Source organism: Pongo abelii, chromosome 7 (assembly GCF_028885655.2).
Source record: "Pongo abelii isolate AG06213 chromosome 7, NHGRI_mPonAbe1-v2.0_pri, whole genome shotgun sequence".
Classification (NCBI taxonomy): domain Eukaryota; kingdom Metazoa; phylum Chordata; class Mammalia; order Primates; family Hominidae; genus Pongo; species Pongo abelii.
Window position 1 is genome coordinate 101,259,174 of NC_071992.2, and position 20,194 is coordinate 101,279,367.

A 20,194-nucleotide genomic window follows, 5' to 3' on the forward strand; every position below is an offset into this window, starting at 1 on the left:
TATTGCCAATATAAGATCTGGATGGGCTCTGGGTTGGCAATATATGAGAGTTTTGGTGGCAGAAAGAGAGGAGGTGAAAAGTTGTGTTAGAGTTAGGGAGAAGATAAAAGGAAAAAAAGCGATATTCCAGGAAAGCAACTTTTTCTTCTTACTACTCTTCTGCCAAATTGTAGATGACCCTCTGCGACAACCATAACTAAGTATGAGTTATGAAGAACAACACATCCTTATTCTATCTGGTTGGTGTACAAGGGTAATTGCCATTGAACGTAATGGCAGAAACCATAATTACCCTTTTGCACCAACCTAATAAGTTTTCCACACTTACTATTGCTTCAAATCCATTTAAAAGGAAAAATACTTATTGAAGCATAGTCATTAGTAGCTAAAAACTAGAAACCACTTACATATCAGCAACAGGAGAATAGACAAGTACACTGTGGCATTGTTATACAGTAGAGTATAAACAGAACTATATGCTCAACATACATAATTCTCAAAAACATAATTAATCAAGAAAAGTTAAATTGGAGAACAATGTATATAGCATAATACCAATTTTATAATGTTTAAAAATATGCATAGCAATGCAACATGTAACTTACAAATTCAGACTAGGTAGCAATCACATGAACAATACACTCGAGAAAAATAACTACCTGTTCAGGTGATCATAGTTGCCTCCAGGAAGGAAAAAATAAAGCAAGAAAATGGGAAATCTAGATTAAAGCTTTAATGGTATCAATAATTTATTATTATTATTTTTAAATGAAGCAAATATGGCAGGTAGAAACAAAAGGAACTCTTTTCAAGGTGATTTTGGTGAGATCAAAGGCCAAAGCAAAGTTGTGTGAAGGCTTAGGTGGTAATTTGCAAAAATTTTAGCCCATTAGTTCACCAAGTACAACATAGGACCTTGAACACAGTGAGAACTGAAAGAAATGAAGTGTCACTTTGTACCTCGATGCTGTGCAGTTCGGAAGGCACCCACACACTGTACCCTACTCAGCAAAGCCATATTCTCTTAATGGTTTTCAGAAGCCAAGGTAGAGAGGAAGTGTCTTTTAAAAATAGCTTTTGAGGCAAGAAAGGCCATAACTGGAAGGCCAGATGGAAGAACATGAGCAGACTTGTTTCTGAGCACATGAAACATCCAAGAATTAACATGGTGGGTTTTGACTGGAGTGGAGTATGGGGAGAATCTATTCCTGCAGGCCAGATCTATGAGTCAGTGACTTCGTTCGGTGGATGAGTCCTAGGGAAATTCAGGTAACTCTTAAAAATAGAAAGACCTGGAACTGCTAACGAATGAAAAATGAGATTCAACCACTTGTAAATGATGATATCAGGACTCTTCTTGTGTTAATTGGTGGAGAGGGTTTGGAAGAAGAGACACTGAACCTCGAATAAAAAGGAAGCCCTGCATGGAAATGACATGAGACAGGACAGGGCAGCTGGAGAAACAAAAGACTAATTTCATCAACGGTTATTTTCTGTTTATCTTTGTTTGTGCAAGAGCACAGAAGAAGCTGCTTGCAACAGTCTTTCACATATTGTTGATAACTTGGTAGGTGTTATAACAAAGGCTTATTCCACTAATGTGCCTAAAAATGTAGGCATGTATCTTATCTCTGTGCACTGGCCTCTTTGATATACTCTGGGACATCCAGATACCCTGAAACCTGAGTCCCGGAGCTTAAAACCCACTTATTGGTATTGCGTATGATTTACCAATAAGGAGACTAAATTCCCTGGAAGACCATGGAAAACATGTGCTGATGTTCCAGACAAATTATGTTTTCTGGTTGTAGCATTTGGTTAAAAAGAAGACACTGAAAAAGCAAGCTATGAACATATAGAAAGAACGGTTCAAGTCCCATTGAATCTTTGTTAGCCAGTCTTTGGGAACAAATTCCATAGCCCTTCTTCCATAAATCCTTCTAGAAAGATAAAATATGAGATTTTGTAGTCTTTTACCTCCTCTAACCCTAACTTGCTTGAAATATCTAGTAATTTTTCATATCTTAAATAGAAAAATCAAGCCAGCCAGATTTTATTTATGAGAAGATGAAATACCAGTTTTCCCTGAAAGTAGGCCTAAATGTGAAACTAAAGACACTGCTGACCTTTCCTTGTCGATCTAAAAGGTAAAAAATTTTTAAAATGGCCTGGGCACTCAACAGTAAAGCCTTTTTAGAAAGCAACACAAGCGTTGGCTGGGTGTAGTGGCTCAGGCCCATAATCCTAGCACTTTGGGAGGTCAAGGCAGGAGTATCACTTGAGCTCAGGAATTCCAGACCAGCCTGGGCAACATGGCAAAACCCCATCTCTACTAAAAAATGCAAAAATTAGCCAGGCGTGGTGGCATGTGCCTGTAGTCCCAGCTACTTGGGGGACTGAGGCAGAAGGATTGCTTGAGCCTGGGAGGTCAAAGCTGCAGTAAGCTGTGTTCGCAGCACCGCACTCCAGCCTGGGCGACACCCCCTGTCTCTAAATAAATAAATAAATATATGAATAAACAATTAAAAATGATACAAGCATAACTCTTGTTTCTCATCTCCGGTAACTGTAAATGGCATTATACCATCCCTATTTCTTAAGGAAGAAACCTAGGAGTCCTCTTTGAATATTTCCTTTCACAAAATCTATTTATCAAATCAGCAGCAAGTTTAATAGCTTCTTCCTCCTAAACGTAATTTAAATCATCTACTTTTGCACCACCATCTGCCATCAACCATTTCTCTCTTGCAGAACCACCAGGCCCTGGGGAGACCACACTCCTGGAGAGAATGTGGGTTCTGCAAGAAGTAATTGATCCTTTCAGGAAATGCACCTTTTCCCTCTAAACACAAAGCAAACCCCCCCAAAACTGAGAACTGGACCTTAGAGGCACATGGCGTCCCATCCTGAGAGTGGATGCCAATAATAACTCTGAGGCTCAGGCCACTGGGAGGGGAAATCTGAATCTGTGACTCTTCTGCTCAGACACTCTCAAGGGAGCTGAACTGGTTCATGGTTGCTGATGACCACTGGCTACTGATCTCTTTAAGGAAAGATTGTCCAGTTTAGGAATTTAGGACTCCCCCAAATCATCAAATAATGAGTTTATGAAGACCACCAGATACCCAAGAAGATAAGCACTGTATGTGTCAAATACATTTGAAAAGATAATAAAGAAGAAAATGTTAAAGAGATATCAGATGTGGCCAGGCACCATGGCTCACACCTGTAATCTCAGCACTTTGGGAAGCCGAAGCAGAATGATTGCTTGATGCCAGGAGTTTGAGACCAGCCTGGCCAACACGACGAAACCCTCTCTCTACTAAAAATACACAAGTTAGCTGGGCATGGTGGCAGGCACCTGTAATCCCACCTACATGGGAGGCCGAGACATGAGAATCACTTGAACCCAGGAGGCAGAGGTTGCAGTGAGCCATCACACCACTGCATTCCCTGGGTGCAATGTGAGATGCCCTCTAGGTGACAGAGCAAGACTCAGAGCAAGACTCTGTCAAAAAATAAACTAAAATAAAATAAAATAACAGACGTGAAGTATTGAGCTTGATGTCTAACACTCAGTGGGGCTTACTATGTGGAAACTCCATGTGGATTGCACCTCATCCTTTCTTCACTGGACCAGCGCTATTAGCACCAATTCACCAGCTACTATCATCTGAAGGTGCACATCGATCATGCAAGTTACCTTCTCTGGGCAGGCAATCCACATCTTTACGGTATTGAGTTTATGGCAGACCATACAGAGAGGTAATATAGTAGTTTTCTACTGCTGCTGAAACAAATCACCAAAAGTTTAGCCTCTTACAGTACAAATTTATTCTCCTGACACTTCTGGCAGTCACAAATCCAAAATATGTTTTTGAGGCTAAAATCAAGGGGTTGGCAGGGTTGCATTCCTTCTGCAGTCTCTAGGGGAGAATTTGTTTTGTTGTCTTTTCCAGTTTCTATATGCCTCCTAGAGTCCTTGGCTTATGATCCCTTCTCCATCCTCAAAGCAAGCAGTATAAAATCTTCTCTCCCTCCTCTTTTCTTCCTCCTTCTTATAAGAATCTTTGTGATTATATCAGGCCCATCTGGATGAATCAGAATAATCTCCCATCTCCAGATCCTTCATTTAATCACGTCGGTGAAGTCCCTTGTGTTGTGTAAGACATTTTCAAAGATTCTGGGGATTAAGATGTGGACATCACTGGGGCCAGTTATTTAGCCTACTACAGGTAGGAAGCAAGGGGAAACTTCTCAAGGACTCGTTTAGTGATGGTGGCATTTGAAGGTGGTGGTGGTTGGGGTATTGAGGAGGAAACAGGCCAAACAGGAAATAAAAGATGATTTTTGGCCCTGGGTGTAATTGAATTGGCATATTTTGAGGGGGTGGGATTCAAGGAAATTAGCTTCACTGAGAGCTGAAAAAGATTCAGGGATTTTGCTTTCTAAAAAGCAAAATTGGGAGTATAATTGTGGTGTGTAGGGGGAGAGCAAGGGGAGTTAGTAATGGTTGAAATAATAAAATGTACAAATAGTTTCATTACTAAAGCTTATCATTCTCTGGATATTGATGGATATCATTCAATTGGCTGTAGTTGATGTAGCAGAAAAGAGTCATCCATCGATTCTATTGATTCTATTGAAATTTTTAGGCAGATAACTTATCATATATTATTTTGATGAAAATATCAGTGCTGATATTAGCAATAGATACATGAGAAGAAGCAATTAGAAAGAACTAAAGATGTGTAGTTTGGCAGAATGATTATCAATATAGTCATCTATGTGAACTGTTTGCCTGCAATTCCCTTGTGGCACAATAGCACGAAAGCAAGTCAGGGTGATGTGAGTTTTATAAGGGCTGTTAAGTCTACATAGGTTTGCTCAGTCATCATGGTTGCTGTTTTGTGTCATGTCCATTCACTTATAATTTAAAGAAAAAGTAAAGGGAACATGTTTCTTTCTCAACACTTTTGCTTTTGGCAACCTCTTGTTGCTTTTACTACTAATGAGAGAAATTCCTGTTCTTTAAGAGTTAATTTTAAAACAAAACTTTGTCCACATCTTTCCAATTCCTGGAATACCATTCACAGGAGCACAGCACAATAAATAATTCTGTTCATGCAGGTGATAAATGCTGTTGAGGGCTCCGCTTGCTAACCATTTAAGAAATACAGATTTACATATTTTCAAGGCATATCTGTGAAAATGTCAGTTCTTTAACTAAACACTCATCTACACAGCCTTTCTGCTGAAGGGAGCACCACCTGAGTGACTTGCCCACACTCTGAGCTCTTCCTGCCTCCAAATGAATTGGTGATTGTTCCCTTCCTGCCTCCAGTGTGTTGGTTACTGTTGCCATCCTTATCAAAGGTAAGGGTCTAGGCCCACTGGTTTGGAGTTATCTGTGTCTCCTTCCCTTTCCTTAGGCTCTCGTGGTAAATGCTGCCAATTCTATCTTCACAACCCCTCTGGTGTTCTTTTCTTCCTTCTCCTTTCATCACCATTGCCTCTTACCTGCTGACATCAAGTCACATCCTAACTGATCTCATTGTCTAAGCCTTTGCTCCCTCATATCCAGCTACAGACCTACTGCAAGAATGATAGCCCTGAAGCCCTGTTCCAGTCAGCTCATTCATGGTCAGGGAATTTTCGACAGCTTCCCAGTGCTTTGCATAAAAGACAAACACCACCACCTAGCAGGCAAGGGCCTCAGATCTACTTTTCCAGATTTTTATTTCAATAGTTTCCTTTATACTGTTTATTTTTCAGTAAAGCAGGACTATATGGTGTCCCCAAATTCCTTTTCTTTCCTTTCCTTTCTTTTCTTTTTTCTTTTTTTTTTTTTTTTTAAATAGAGACAGGGTCTCACCATGTTGCCCAGGCTGGTCTTGAGCTCCTGGGCTCAAGCGATCTGCCCACCTTGGCCTCCCAAAATGCTGGAGTTACAGGCGTGAGCCACTGCACCTGGCTATTAACCCCAAATTTATTCTGTGTCTTTCTCTCTTTACCTTCAGACTTTGCGATGTGCTGCTCTTTAATGTGAAATGCCCAACTCTTGTCCCAAACACACATATCCACTTGTGAAAACCTAACCTATCATCAAAAATACATCTCAGATGATAGGTGTTTCTTGAATAAAGTCTTTCATCTTTGCATTGCCATAGAGTTTGTTTTACATCTTTCTTATGACAGCACTCACACGTTGAAACCTTGGTTGTATTTATGTGTATACTTGTCTCTCCACCAGATGGGTAGTAAGACTCTTAAAATCAGAGTCTGAATTTTATCAGTCCTAGGAATCTTCCATTCTCTTCAGTAGATAATCAAAAACTTTTGTTAAATATTGGAATGAATAAGCAAGTGAATTGATTTTGTTAATTTATTCTACGGAACATTAGTGATGTGGTGAACAAACACTTTGAGCACATCCAAAATAAAAACCATCTGGAACTAGAGTAACAGAATTTTTAATCAAGCTACACTGCTATAATACCCACTGAGCTATGAAAAATCTCATGCTGGAAAAGGTGCCAGAATCTTAGTACACTATTTTCAGGAAAGAGATACCATTTCTTTCCCTAAGACATGACCTCGTCTTAGTACCAGAAATGTGAAACCTACCTGGAGAATAAATAAGTTTCAATTTTTAATAGCTCATAACTCTGACAGGGCTGGGAGTATCAAATTAACTTGAGCATTATCCACCCTGCAGTGCCAGCCGAGGGGCATGTGGAGAGAAAGGTGCTGAGGGTGGGTGTAGGTGTTCAGCTTCTAGACGGTACTGGCAGCAACAGCTGTCTCTTGGCTCTGGAGGCAGCCCTCTGCTCTCCCTCTGTGGGCAAGAGGTCCAGGATGAGATGGGGAGGTGGGTGGTCAGATGGGGTAGGGGCTTAAGAGGAGGCCTCAGGCCCTGGTTGGAGATACAGCTGAGCTATGTGAAGCAGAGTAATTAGTTATGGCATCACCGGTATATAAAAGGGTGAGGGAATCTCAGAATTGAGTTATAATACCTGCTTGTGAGACAATATTACATTAATGATGACAAAGGGTGACTTCCATGAACTTCCAGAAACAAAGGATTATCTGGGGAGTAAACTTAACAGGCACTTCATTTCAGAACAACATGAAAAAATTACAGGCACATAAATCTAGAAGTAGGTAGCTCCGTCTCTACCATAATGGATGATGAAAGGTGAGATTAAATGATTCTGAACTTTGCCTGACATGATAAACCTCTATGACTTAAGAAAGTGAGCACTGCTTGGCTGGACAGAGCCTCCCTAATATTATTATGGTAAAAGGAATCTCTCACATTGCAGGCTGGGGAAGCCAAAGACGGACTTTGTGCCACAGTGTTCTGCACTCGTTCGTACACAGGGCTTTTGCTTTAAAATGAGCATTTGGAAGAACTGGTAAATCATTTTATGCACTTTGCTTGTGTTATATTCTAAATAAATTTATAAATGGTTGATTCCCTTTAAAACTTATTTTAAAATCATCTCCTCTTCACCTTCAGTATAGCCTGGGCTTGTTAATTTATTTTTAAGTTCAGGGAGAACACCTGTGGCCATACACATGAAGAAAATACAAAATATTGGGACAGATGACAATTTCCTTGCATATCCATGACCTCCCTCTTCTTGCTAGTGCCCTGCAGGTGAGAGTCAATCAGTAGAATAAGCAAGGCCTAGGGACCTCCAAAATAATGAAGGCTTTTATAGACCCAGGCAGAGGGCAGTGTCTCCTCTAGGTACAGGGTTGATGTTTTGCCCTGGGATAAGGAACTCAGAACCCTTGGCTCCCTGAGTGAGTGCAGTCAGTGAAACCCAGTAGATGTCTCTTGGTCTTTGGCGAAAAATTGCCTTTGCCAATGTCCTATGTACAGCTTGCTTCTGCAGGCCAACTTTAGCAGCCCTGGAGAGGAACTGCAACTTTGAGCAGAACTATTGTTAATCCACACAGTTAAGGAGGGGAGAAGCCCCACCATGCTCTTTCTTCTTTTTTTTTTTTTTACGATTTTTTTGTAGAGATGAGGTCCCACTATGTTGCCCAGGCTGGTTTCAAACTCCTGAGCTCAAGTGATCCTCCCACTTCAGCCTCCCAAAGTGTTAGGATTACAGGTGTGAGTTACTGTGTGCTACCCATCATGCTGTTTCTCACCCTGAGCTTCAAAAGGTCACTTTTCCCCCTTAGCCTCCAAGGAAGACTTTTAACCTTTTGCTCACAAAATAGCCAATGGCCAACAGTGTGAGAAAAGATCATCTATGTGACCACTGTTTAGAGAAACGTAGATCAAAACAATGAGAGACCATGGGAATGGGAGGCAAAATTCAAAAGACTGATAATATTCCTGTGGAAACACGAAGTACTCCAATAATTCATTTGCAGCACTTAATTAAATTATAAATGGACATAGAGTTAGATTCAAATATTCCCCGTTTAGGAGTCTGTGAAATTGAAAAATTAACAAGAGTAATTGGAAATAAATGTGCAAGGATGCTAACTGAATCAATGTTTATAAGAGCAGGCATTTCAAAATAACCTAAAGGGGAATGGAATTAAATAGTGATACTAGACAAGTGCATTTGTGATACTTTAAGTGTAAAAAGTGAATTGAAGAGCAATGGCATAATATGATCCTGATTTTGCATATAAAATTGTTTTGCATCTACACACTTATGCATTCAGTGAAGAGAGATTAGCAAGAAACACCAATCTGGTAACATTTGTTGCCTTGAAGAGAATATGACTTTAAAAGATGACAGATTGTTAATTGTTACTTGATTTACATCTGTATTGTTTGATAGTTGCAAAGAACATATATCATTTTTGTAATAAAGTTATTTAAATTTTTTCTTAACCTCATATTTAAAAGTTTATAAGATTTTGAGATATTAATCTGAAGAATTTCCAAGAGACAGATTATAGAATTTAAAAGTTAAAAATTTCTTGCCTAAGAATAAGCCAATATTTTAATAAAATCTTGTTTTAACCAATAAAAAAAGTTTATAAGAGGAAAAGAACCATTTCTATAGTTTCTACATGTCTACTGACATGTCAATATAGCTATTGTGCCCCCTTTTGAATACTATTTTATTGCCTTATAAAATTGGAAATCTCCTAAGCAGATGAACACATGGAGAAGTTATTTTATTTTGTACGATCTACATGATGATTATACTCCTAAGAGGAAAAGAAATGTACTTGTTTGAAAAAAACCAAGGGAGTCAGGGGACTCTCACTCAACTCTGTGGCATAAGAGAAAACATCTAAATTAAATGATTGAAAAGAGAAAAACAAAGCTAGGGATAAGTTCTGAAGCATGTAAAAAATCTTTGCCTTGTGGTTCCTTTAATTGAGTGGTTCTCAAACATTTCTGTGCATCAGAGGGCTTTGTTAAAACACAGATTGCCCAGCCTCACCTTCAGAGTTTCTGATTCAGTAGGTCTGGGATGGAAACTGAGAATCTGCATTTCTAGCAAGTCCCAGGTGATGCTGATACTGCTGCTCTGAGGAACACACTTAGAGAGCCACTGTTTTAGAAATATTCCTTGTATACCCTTTGCCAGAAATGGCTAAGATTTCCAGAAGCAAGAATAGGAATAAAGGCAAGATGTACACAAGTGATATCTGATACTGGGGTTGAGATTATGTATTATATACAATTTTTTGAAAAGTAAGATTACAACTAAGCTGTCTATTACACTACATGTGCTGCGGTAGTATTTTGTATGTTGTATAAAACAAAAGCACTAAATAAATAAAAAGCATTAAAGAATAATAGAAAATTATTTATATATATTAAATCTCACTTATTTTCTTTTCATTACTTAGAATATGAACTGTACAATTTTCCAGCTAGTTATACATATTAGAAAATAAAATATTGAAAGAAGAGAGGACAGAATGTTTACGAATCGTTTGTAATTTTAAAATTAAAAAATTAAATAAAATAATAATTATTATTATTTTGAGGCAGAATCTCATTCTGTTGCCAGGCTGGAGTGTAGTGGCGCAATCTCGGCTCACCACAAACTCTGCCTCCCAGGTTCAAGCGATTCTCATGCCTCAGTCTCCTGAGCAGCTGGGACTAGAGGAGTGTGCCACCATGCCCCAGTAATTTTTTTGTATTTTTAGTAGAGATGAGGTTTCACCATGTTGGCTAGGCTGGTCTTGGACTCCTGACCTCATGATCTGCCCTTCTCTGCCTCCCAAAGTGCTGAGATTACAGGTGCGAGCCACCGCACCTGGCCAAATTTAAAATTTAAAAATTCTACCTGTCTTTAGTTGTGGTACATGATTGCTTTAACAATATGGAGGGTTTTTTTTTCACATTTTCTTTGTGTGAAACATAATATCTTTTTAATGATTGTTTCATTGTGACTGAAGTAGCTGAAATGCACAGTGTGCTCTTTTGAGTTTCCCTATAATTGTTCAAGATTGATTTTTCATTGTTCTTAAAATTAAACTTTTTTTTGGAGAAAGAGAAACAGGTAAAAAAAAAAAAGAGAGAAAACTTTAGATAACTGTAACTTTATACTATCTTGGGGGCAATGCTTCATTTCTAAGGGAGTTCAAGCACTGTGCATCAGAGCCAGGAGGTTCCAGACTTGTCACTGTCGTGTCAATCTTGTAACTTTCCAACAGGTCCTCCTTCCCAGAAACCAAATCAGATTTTCTACTTGAAGCAGTACCAAGCCTCTGGACAGAGTTTCGAGGGAAGGATTTTGGGGTCATGGGTTTTTTCCAGGGAGGCTCGAAAAAAGCTTCCCTTGCAGTTTGAGTTTGAAGGCTGTAGCTCAGTGGCAGATCAGGACACCTAGGAACATTTCCAAGGAAGTAGCCACTTCTCTCCCAGCCTTGAACCCTGATCTCTGGGTTCTTCCCTCTGAGAATCTCCCCTGCCTCAGTTAAACTGTGCATCATAACTGCATGGCTATTTGAGATATTATTTTTAAATAACATGTTTACTTTGTGAAAGCTCTTATGTTAGGGAAACCAGAGGTCAGCATTGCAGTTTGTTTACAGATCTGTGAAATGGCTTTGCCCTGCTACCCCCTTATTTATATCAGATTTCATCTTTCATGCTACCCTCTCTTTTCCAACTTCAGTTTCCTAATGCTCTTGGTTACCCCACTTTGGAGATCACCCCGGCTTGCCTAGGATGCATCTGTCCAACTTTCAATGCCTAACCTTGGCTAGTTAACCATCTTGAAACAAATTCATATCAATGCATTAATGACAGAAAATAGCTTAATGTGGTAACTTCTAGTCACATCTTTGCTTTACATAGTGATTTTCAACTCCAACGATCTTAAGTAAAGAAATGCATTTTGAACAATGAAATGCGGTGGACTGGTAGGACCAGCGAGAAGGAGATGTTTAGCCAGAGCAGCTTCCCGTGGTCCTTTGCATCATAATAGCTAGTCCACGTTTGGTTGATGCAAAAGTTGTACTTAAGAGAAAGCATGTGAACAGGGTTCTCTTTTAAAAGTATACTCCAAATGGCTACCTGAAGGGGAAATGAATGGGAACCCTGGCACTATGGTGGGTTAATCTTGATGTTCTCCATTCATCCCTTACGCCTGTTACCCATGTTAGTCTGTTTCTTATTAATTGGAAATTACTTTTACTTATGATTAAGAAACTGTTATAGTCCTGGACTTGTATGTAGAGGATAGGATTACAGTTCAACAAGTAGCCAAGTAATATATGACCAAATAAGATCCCTGGAATTTGGCTACGTAGGGTTTAATGTGTCCAGCAAACTTTTTCCTCTGTAGTGAGAAATAACATGACACCAAACCTTTCGGAATCAGGCCAGGAACTGAAATGGGGGGATGTTGAACCAGCTCTCTTTGAAGCTGAACCCTGTCATTAAGGACTAGATGGCACAGCCATAGAATAGGTTAGGACTGTTCTAGAGAACTAGTGATCGTTGTATATTAATACCTGTAATTTATAAGCCCATAAAGATTTATGCTTCTTGTATTTTATATGTTTATTTGTACTGTTTTTCCTTCACTTTGACAGTCTCAGCCTATCTCAGATTGGCAGGAAATCAGTTGAAGTAAACTTTTGTCAGACTTCATTCAAACCTCTGGGGATACAAATGGTAGTGACTGGTTATCATGGGAAGAGTGAAATTAAGAGGAAATTGAATCAAAACTCTCTAAACTTAGGCATTTTTTAATAGTACTAAAACCTTGGAGTTTTTTTTTTAAAGTTTTAAAATCTTTTAGCTTTGTTCTATTTTATTTTTATTTTTTAGAAAGAGATATGGGAACTTTATGATCACCTTTGGTGATTTTATTGTAGTTAGAGAGTAAAACATTCTAGCTCATTTCTGTAAATATGGAACTCAGTAACCATGTCTCAGTAGAGATGCTTTTTATTTACAGAGAGTAAATAGAAAGTAATTTCAATTTTCTAAAAATGACAAGTACTGTCAAAATGTATGACAACCTGTAGTATAAGTATGTACGGATACACTATTTTAAATTCATGTCTTAGATTTTCTTTTCTCAGCTAATATTTATTTTTATTGACTTTTCTCAGAAATTATTTTAATCAGTCCTGTATTAAAAGATGCACAATTTCAAATTTCTTCTTATCAGATTAAGACACAAAATAGGTTAAAATATAATTTGCCATTGTTGTGTTTAAATGGATCTTAGAAGTGCTAAATTTACATTTTCATACTATTCTGGATACTTCTAGGAATTTTAAATTTGATGTCATAATTCTATCACCTTTGGTTGTCTGCATTTAACATATGACACACTGTGATATTGGAATGCCTCTCTGAATAGCTCCCAGCTATAATGACTACTGCCATCTTTAGGATGGATCCACAGATTCTGAATCTAACTTATGTGCAGTTAGAGGGAGTTTAAAGGAGATTTAAATTGCCCTGCCAACTCCAATGACTCTTCATCCTTGGAGTTTGGTTAGCTGATTCTGTGCCTTGGTCCTAGTAATTGGGGGTTCTAGCTCCCCTAAAGATCTGAACTCATACCACAAATTGTTTCAAGACCTGTTTCTTTTCCGAAAGGTAAGCCTCTGGCTTGATAATGATTCTGCCACCCTAGGCTTTCTAGGTCTGTTAGTCTTAATTCTTTTGGTCATGCATTCCTTTGAAATTATGACAAAAGTTAGGTTTGTTTCCTTTGAAAGTGCACATATTCTCAGGTGTGTGTGCGTATACACACATGCTCACAATTTTGAATACAGTTTCTGGGCTTTCATGAATCCTAAGGCAACCCCCAAAGAATGGGGTCTCTGAATATTGCAGGCTTTAATGCCATGTGTAGTACACCTAAGCAGAAATCAGCCCAGCTGGGGCAGCATCCTAAATCACATGCCATTGAAACTTTCTTGCCCTTTGGTGCACCAGAATCTTGTCAGCAGTAGTCAGGTAGGGTCCACCCAATACAAATATTTGTCTAAAGCAATACCCAGAGAGGTAATATGATTTACAACTTAATGAGAAAAATAAAATCATTTGCTGAGCGTGAGTGAAGCTACTTTAGAGAATGAGAACAGTAAAGGTTTTACTGTGTTGATAAAGACTTGATTGCACTCAGTGAATTACAGAGCAGCAAGGTTCTGATATTTACTTTCAGTTCCTCTTCACTGAGGAACTTTTGAACTTCTATATGCATTGTGACTAAAAGAATTGTGGCCTGTCTTCTATGGATGATTTTAAGCTCAACCATCAAACATCCATTAAACACCAAGTATATGTCAAGTCCTATGCTGGGTGTTGAGGACAGAAAATGAGTGAGGAGCTCATAATGTTGTACAGGAGAAAGACAAGTAAGTAAATAATAATGAAAGGGATTGCTACTTTTTAAGTGTAGACTACGTGCTAATGGTTTCACATATATTATTTCACCAAATCTTTAAAACAATCCTAGAGTCATGTTTATTTTTATCCTCATTTTACAAGCGAGGAAACAAAATCATGGACGATGGACCATATGCCATGGTAGAATTAAAATTCAGACGCGAGCACAGAGAAGACCCAGGTTTTTGGGAGGCCCTCTTTAAAAAAGAATGCACTTTGTACTCATCAGATGGCTACTACGAAACAAAAAGAAAACCAACCAGACAAAAATACAGCAGAAAACTAGTGTTGGTGATGATGTGGAGAAATGAGAACCCTTGTGCATTTCTGGTGGGAATGTAAAGAGCTGTTGCCATTGTGGAAAGCAGTATAGTGATTCCTCAAAGAATTAAACACAGAACTACCTTATGGTCCAGCATTCCACTTCTGAGTATATATCTGAAAGAACTGAGAACAGGGGCTTCTACAGATATTTGTACACCTGTATTCATAGCAGCGTTATTCACAATAGTCCAAAGGTGGAAACAAACCCAGTATTTATCGTCAGATGAATGAATAAACAAAATGTGGTACTATATATACAGTAGTTTCCCCCGTAACCAAAGCTTTGCTTTCCTCTGTTTCAGTTATGTATGATCCACCACAGTCCAAAATTATTAAATGGAAACTTCCAGAAATAATTAATACGTTTTCAATTGCATGCCATTCTGAGTAGTGTGATGACATCTCACAGCATCCCACTCCATCCTGATGGGGCCGTGAATCTTCCCTTTGTCCATCGTATCGCCTCTGTACACACTGCCCTCCCCTTAGTCACTTAGTAGCCTTCTCAGTTATCAGATTTGCTGTTGCCATGTTGCAGTGCTTGTGTTCAAGTAACCTTTATTTTACTTCATAATGGTCCCAAAGCCCAAGACTTGTGATGCTGGTAATTTGGATATGCCAAAGAGAAGCCATCAGTCCTTCCTTTAAGTGAAAATTTGAAAGCTCTTGGCTTAATAAGGAAAGGAAAAAAGTCATATACTGAGGTTGCTAAGATCTATGGTAAGAACAAATCTTCTATCCAGGCAATTGTGAAGGAGGAAAAAGAAATTCATGCTAGTGTTGCTGTTGCAGCTCAAACTGTAAAAGTTACAGCTACAGTGGAAGATGGGTGTTTCGTTAAGACGGAAAAGACATTAAATGGGTGGGTGGAAGACATGAATAGAAAACATGTTTTGATAACAACCTGTTGCACCAGAAAGCACTGAGCATCTGCGAAGACTTCAGCAAGCAAGAAATGAGTGACACCACACCGCAAAGGGCTGGTTACACAGATTCAGAAATAAGGAAGATCAGTAGTAGCCTATAGCTACATCACAATGCTTACATCATTCACCTCCTGTCATCTCATCACAGAGACATCACAGCATCTCCCATCACAAGAAAGGTGAGTACGGTACAATGCAATATTTTGAGAGAGAGAGACTACATTCACATAACTTTTATTATGATATATTGTTATAGTTGTTCTATTTTATTTTTAGTTATTGTTGTTAATCTCTTCCTATTCCTAATTTATAATTTAAACTTTATCATAGGTGTGTTTGTATAAGAAAAAAAACATAGTGTTTATAGGGTTCGGTACTAGCCATGGTTTCATGTATTGTCTTGTAACGTATCCTCACAGATAAGGGGGACTACTGTATATACAAGGGAATATTATTCAGCCTTAAAAAGAAATGATACATGCTGCAATATGGATGAAGATTGAAGACACTATGCTAAGTGAAATAAGCCATATACAAAAGGACAAATACTGTGTGATTCCACTTATATGGGATAACTAGAATAGTCAAATTTATCGAGCTAGAAAATAGAGTAATTGCTGCCAGAGCTCGGGGAAGGAAGGAGTGGGGGGTTATTGTTTAATGAATATGGAGTTTCCATTTGGAAAGATGAAAAAGTTATGGAGATGATGCGCGATGGGGGTTGCACAGCAACGTCAATGTACTTAATGCCACAGACCTGTATACCTTAAAATGTTTAAAGTAGTAAATTTAATTTTACCACAAAAAGAATACAAAATTAATAATAAAATTAGTGACAAAAGTGAATATCTATTTAGAACAAGAAAATGATTTATAATAAATCAAATATTTTACAAAGTTAAATATCAAAAATATCACATAATCAAAAAAACAATATTTTATATTCAGCCACTGCCAGACATAATTCTCTAATAGCTTTTATCTATATTTTAATTTCATAATTCTGGATTATCTCTTCATATAACAAAAATTTTATATTATTTTCTGTAGAGAGAATAGAAAGATATTTCAGTCTTATTTCAAGCACAGTTGATTAAAATTTATGTTTGTTCTTATTAACACTGGGATTCATAAAATTTCACACACATTTGAAGTACTGCTATAGGTTTGCGTCTTAATACACCGGATTCTTTAATTTTGTACTATTTTCATCAAAAAAATTTTGTAACGTATGATGTGGTTTTAATTGTACATAAGACATTATCAGATACATTCCTGACAGAACCTGTCTTAACTAGGTTTTCTGGTCAAATTCTAAAACCAAATTCTCTGTCTGCAGCTTTACACACTGGATGATTGAAATTATTTTCCCTGGATTAGCTTTGTCTCTGTGCATTTCACCATCTGCTTCTCTTCAATAACCTACAAATTTCTGAACCTGGGAGCCATTAGGAAGCACACTTTCACTTTTTGATATGACTTCTGGCCCTGCATATTTGTTTTGGCATAGTGGATGCTACCCTGAATAGCTAGCAATAGATTATCAATATACAGATATGACTGACACCCACATAAATATGTCCCACTAAAGCCAAACTGAAATTATTCTCAACTCAACTTCCCCCATTTGGGTCTCAAAAATGCCCACAGACCCTCCAATACCACCTGATACAGGAAATATGATGCCGGACAGTCAGAGTAAAATGATCATGGGGTTGACTGATTGTGGTTAAATATCTTTTGCAAATTTTATTTAAAACATATGATTGTGTGAACACATTTCTTGTGCCCTTCTGGGATCTTGGGAGTAAATCAAGCAATGAATAGTCTTACATCTTAAGCATCATTATTTTTACAATATTGCCACCTCTGCCTAAGTCTGTCTCACTCCAACATTTTTGCTTCTCTCCACTGTGCTATTCCACCTTAGATAACTGTAAAACATTAGGACAAGGGCAATGAGAGAAACCTAATTAGACAGGAAGGACACACTAAGGAAAGACACATAAAACAGCCTGGAAGGAAGGCTTCGGAGGGAAGAACTCACGTATCTCATGCTGGCCTGTCCTGGCATTGCACTGTTTTATTTTATGTATTTTGTTACCACTTTCAGAAAATTAACAGCACAGCTCTGCTCAACTAGCACATCTAATGCCATGTCCCACCCACCGGCCCTACACTGACCAGTGGTGCCTAAAATACCTGTTTTTTTCCTTTTCTTTTGAAAAAAAAAAATTAGAACAAATAGAAAGATTAGAACAAATGTTGGCATGATAGAAACAAGGAATAAAATAGGCAGAAACATCCCAAGGGAAGATCTACATGCTCTAAATGAGTTTGTGTCTCTTGGAGAGAAATAAAATCCAGAGCACAGAGAAAGTTCAGATAAGATGGATGAACCTCAAAATAACTTGAGGTGCAGTGAAGACTCAGGCAGAACAACTGTATCCTGGCAATTGCTATCCCAAATTTCAAAAATAGAATGGTGGATGTAGGTGAGCTATAGATCATGAGCTTGATGCAAATGTGGGTAATATTCTAAGATACAGTATTCAGTAGATAGTGTTAATCACGTAGGGAATGGTCAATAAAATGACAAAAGGATTCTTGATATTGAACTGGATATAAAACACGTAAAACGCAAGTTGACTCCAATCAGGCAATAAAGAGATTAAATTCAGTCCAGTACTGAATAATATCCTACAGAGGGAATTTCAACTATCAAATTACACAGTTATAAGCTATAAAAGAAGCTGGGCATGGTGGCTCACGCCTTTAATCCCAGTACTTTGGGAGGTCCAGGCTGGTGGATCGCTTGAGGTCAGGAGTTTGGGACCAGCCTGGCCAACATGGTGAAACCCCATCTCTACTAAAAATACAAAAATTGGCTGGGCGTGGTGGCGCATACTTGTAATCCCAGCTACTTGGGAGGCTGAGACATGAGAATTGCTTGAACCGGGAGGCAGAGGTTGCAGTGAGCAGAGATCGTGCCACTACACTCCAACCTGGTTGACAGAGTGAGATTCTGTCTCAAAAAAACAAAGAAGTTACAAAAGAGGTAACTTTAAAAATTGGGTAAGGGGGCCGGGCACGGTGCCTCACACCTATAATCCTAGCACTTTGGGAGGCCGAGGCAGGCGGATCATCAGAGGTCAAGAGATTGAGACAATCCTGGCCAACATGGTGAAACCCTGTCTCTACTAAAAATACAAAAATTAGACAGGCGTGGTGGCACATGCCTATAGTCCCAGCTACTCGGGAGACTGAGGCAAGAGAATCGCTTGAACCCAGGAGGCAGAGGTTACAGTGAGCCGAGATCGCACCACTGCACTCCAGCCTGGCAACAGAGACACTGTCTCAAAAATAAATAAATAAATAAATAAATAAATAAATAAATAAATAAAATAAAACTAGGTAAGGGTACACATGATATACTAGACTGCATGAAACATTGTGAGTTTGGAAAGCTCTGTTACCTCAAGGAGATGCCCAGCAGATTGACTTTTGGGTTGTGTAGAGGCACCCTGGGCATGTGTGGTACCTAATTAGGTCCCTGAGCCTCTCTCAAATTCTTTAACTGACACTTCAACCCTGGCCTTGATTCTCTGATACAGTATCCTCAGCCCAATCAGATCATACATCTTTCTATTCTCTTTATTTGCATAAGTGGCTTTACAATACTGGGAGAAGAGAGAAATAACTATAAGAATGTTGAAGTTAGTCAAATCCACAGTATTAACACATTTGTATTAACTTTAGAAATTTAATTATTTAATCCTTGAGATAACCTATGAAAGATTGTTTGTTAAGTTACTTGAAGCATTTAATATAACCTGATATATTAGAAAATCAGATATATGAACCATATAATTTCAATTTTAAAGTACAAGAGCATTTTCTTCGGTCTATACACAGTGTTTGAATGTTCAAGAGAACATAACTTACTACTGCATATATTTGGTTTATTACTTTTACTGGAATTGCTTTAATTATTAGAACCCCCTCCCTCCTTTTGTAAACTTGCAAGATGTATAAAAGATACTAATGTGTCAGGCATTTGAAATGTTTGAGAGATTCAGGTAGAATAAATTTGTAATTGATATAATATATAATATTTAAAGGAACTTAATTAACCAAGTCTATCAGTTGCATTAATTGTTTAGGGGAATTAACGTCAAATTGAACATTAGTCATGGAATAAGTTTAAATGGTAATTTATATTGGCCGGGTGCGGTGGCTCACGCCTGCAGTAGTCCCAGCACTTTGGGAGGCTGAGGAGGGCAGATCACCTGAGGTCAGTAGTTCGAGACCAGCCTTGCAAACATGGTGAAATCCCCTCTACTAAAAATACAATAATTAGCCAGGTGTGGTGGCATGTGCCTGTAATCCCAGCTACTCGGGAGGCTGAGGCAGGAGAATCACTTGAACCTGGGAGGCAAAGTTTACAGTTAGCAGAGATGGTGCCACCGTGCTCCAGCCTAGGCTGCCAAGTAAGACTCTGTCTCAAAAAAAAAAAAGGTAATTTATATTATCCTTTTCAGATTTATAGATATCTGCTTGATAAATATAAAAGGTTTAGAAAAACTATAAAGGCTTTTTAAACTTTACAGCTTTCATTCATTGAATAGTAATTAAGATGTAGGTACGACTGTATTTTATAAGATTTAAAGATTCTTTTGGCAGTCGGACAAAACACTTCAATGCTCAGCTAGATGAAAGGCAGAAGTCTTTGTTACTTACAGCTCCAAATGAGAGAAGGCTGCCACAGAGGACCACGCAGGGGGTTGCACCTGAGGACCGGGTACCACAAGCTGGAGGGGGAAAGGGCAGCTTATGTACAGCAAAAAGGGTGGGGTTAGCTAGGTTGAATAATTTGCATAATTTTGGCAGGCTTTGGGGCATGGGCGCTGTCCTTAATTGTCTGATATCTGGCCCTGTGGTGATTAGAGTGGGTACATAGTGGCCCCGGAGTGTGAGAACCTGATAAGGGAAGTGGTTGGGGTGTGGCTTTAATCAGCTGCTCAAGAGAGGAAACTGACCAGCCTCTAGCAGAGGCCTCCATACCAGGTCAAGACAGCACAATAATCAA

General features: G+C 38.5%; 1 protein-coding gene across 2 annotated transcripts in view; it reads right to left on the minus strand.

Moving 5' to 3' along the window:
• Nucleotides 1–19,984, minus strand: part of CA1 (carbonic anhydrase 1) — a 51,210-nt gene extending 31,226 nt beyond the window's left edge. Inside the window, exon 1 of one of the 2 annotated variants that reach the window (XM_054561812.2) lies at nucleotides 19,846–19,984. The gene's annotated coding sequence lies outside the window, so the exon portion shown is untranslated. The remainder of the gene's footprint in view (nucleotides 1–19,845) is intronic. The other variant, XM_054561813.1, reaches the window with a different exon arrangement.
• Between the last annotated feature and the right edge of the window lie 210 nt (nucleotides 19,985–20,194).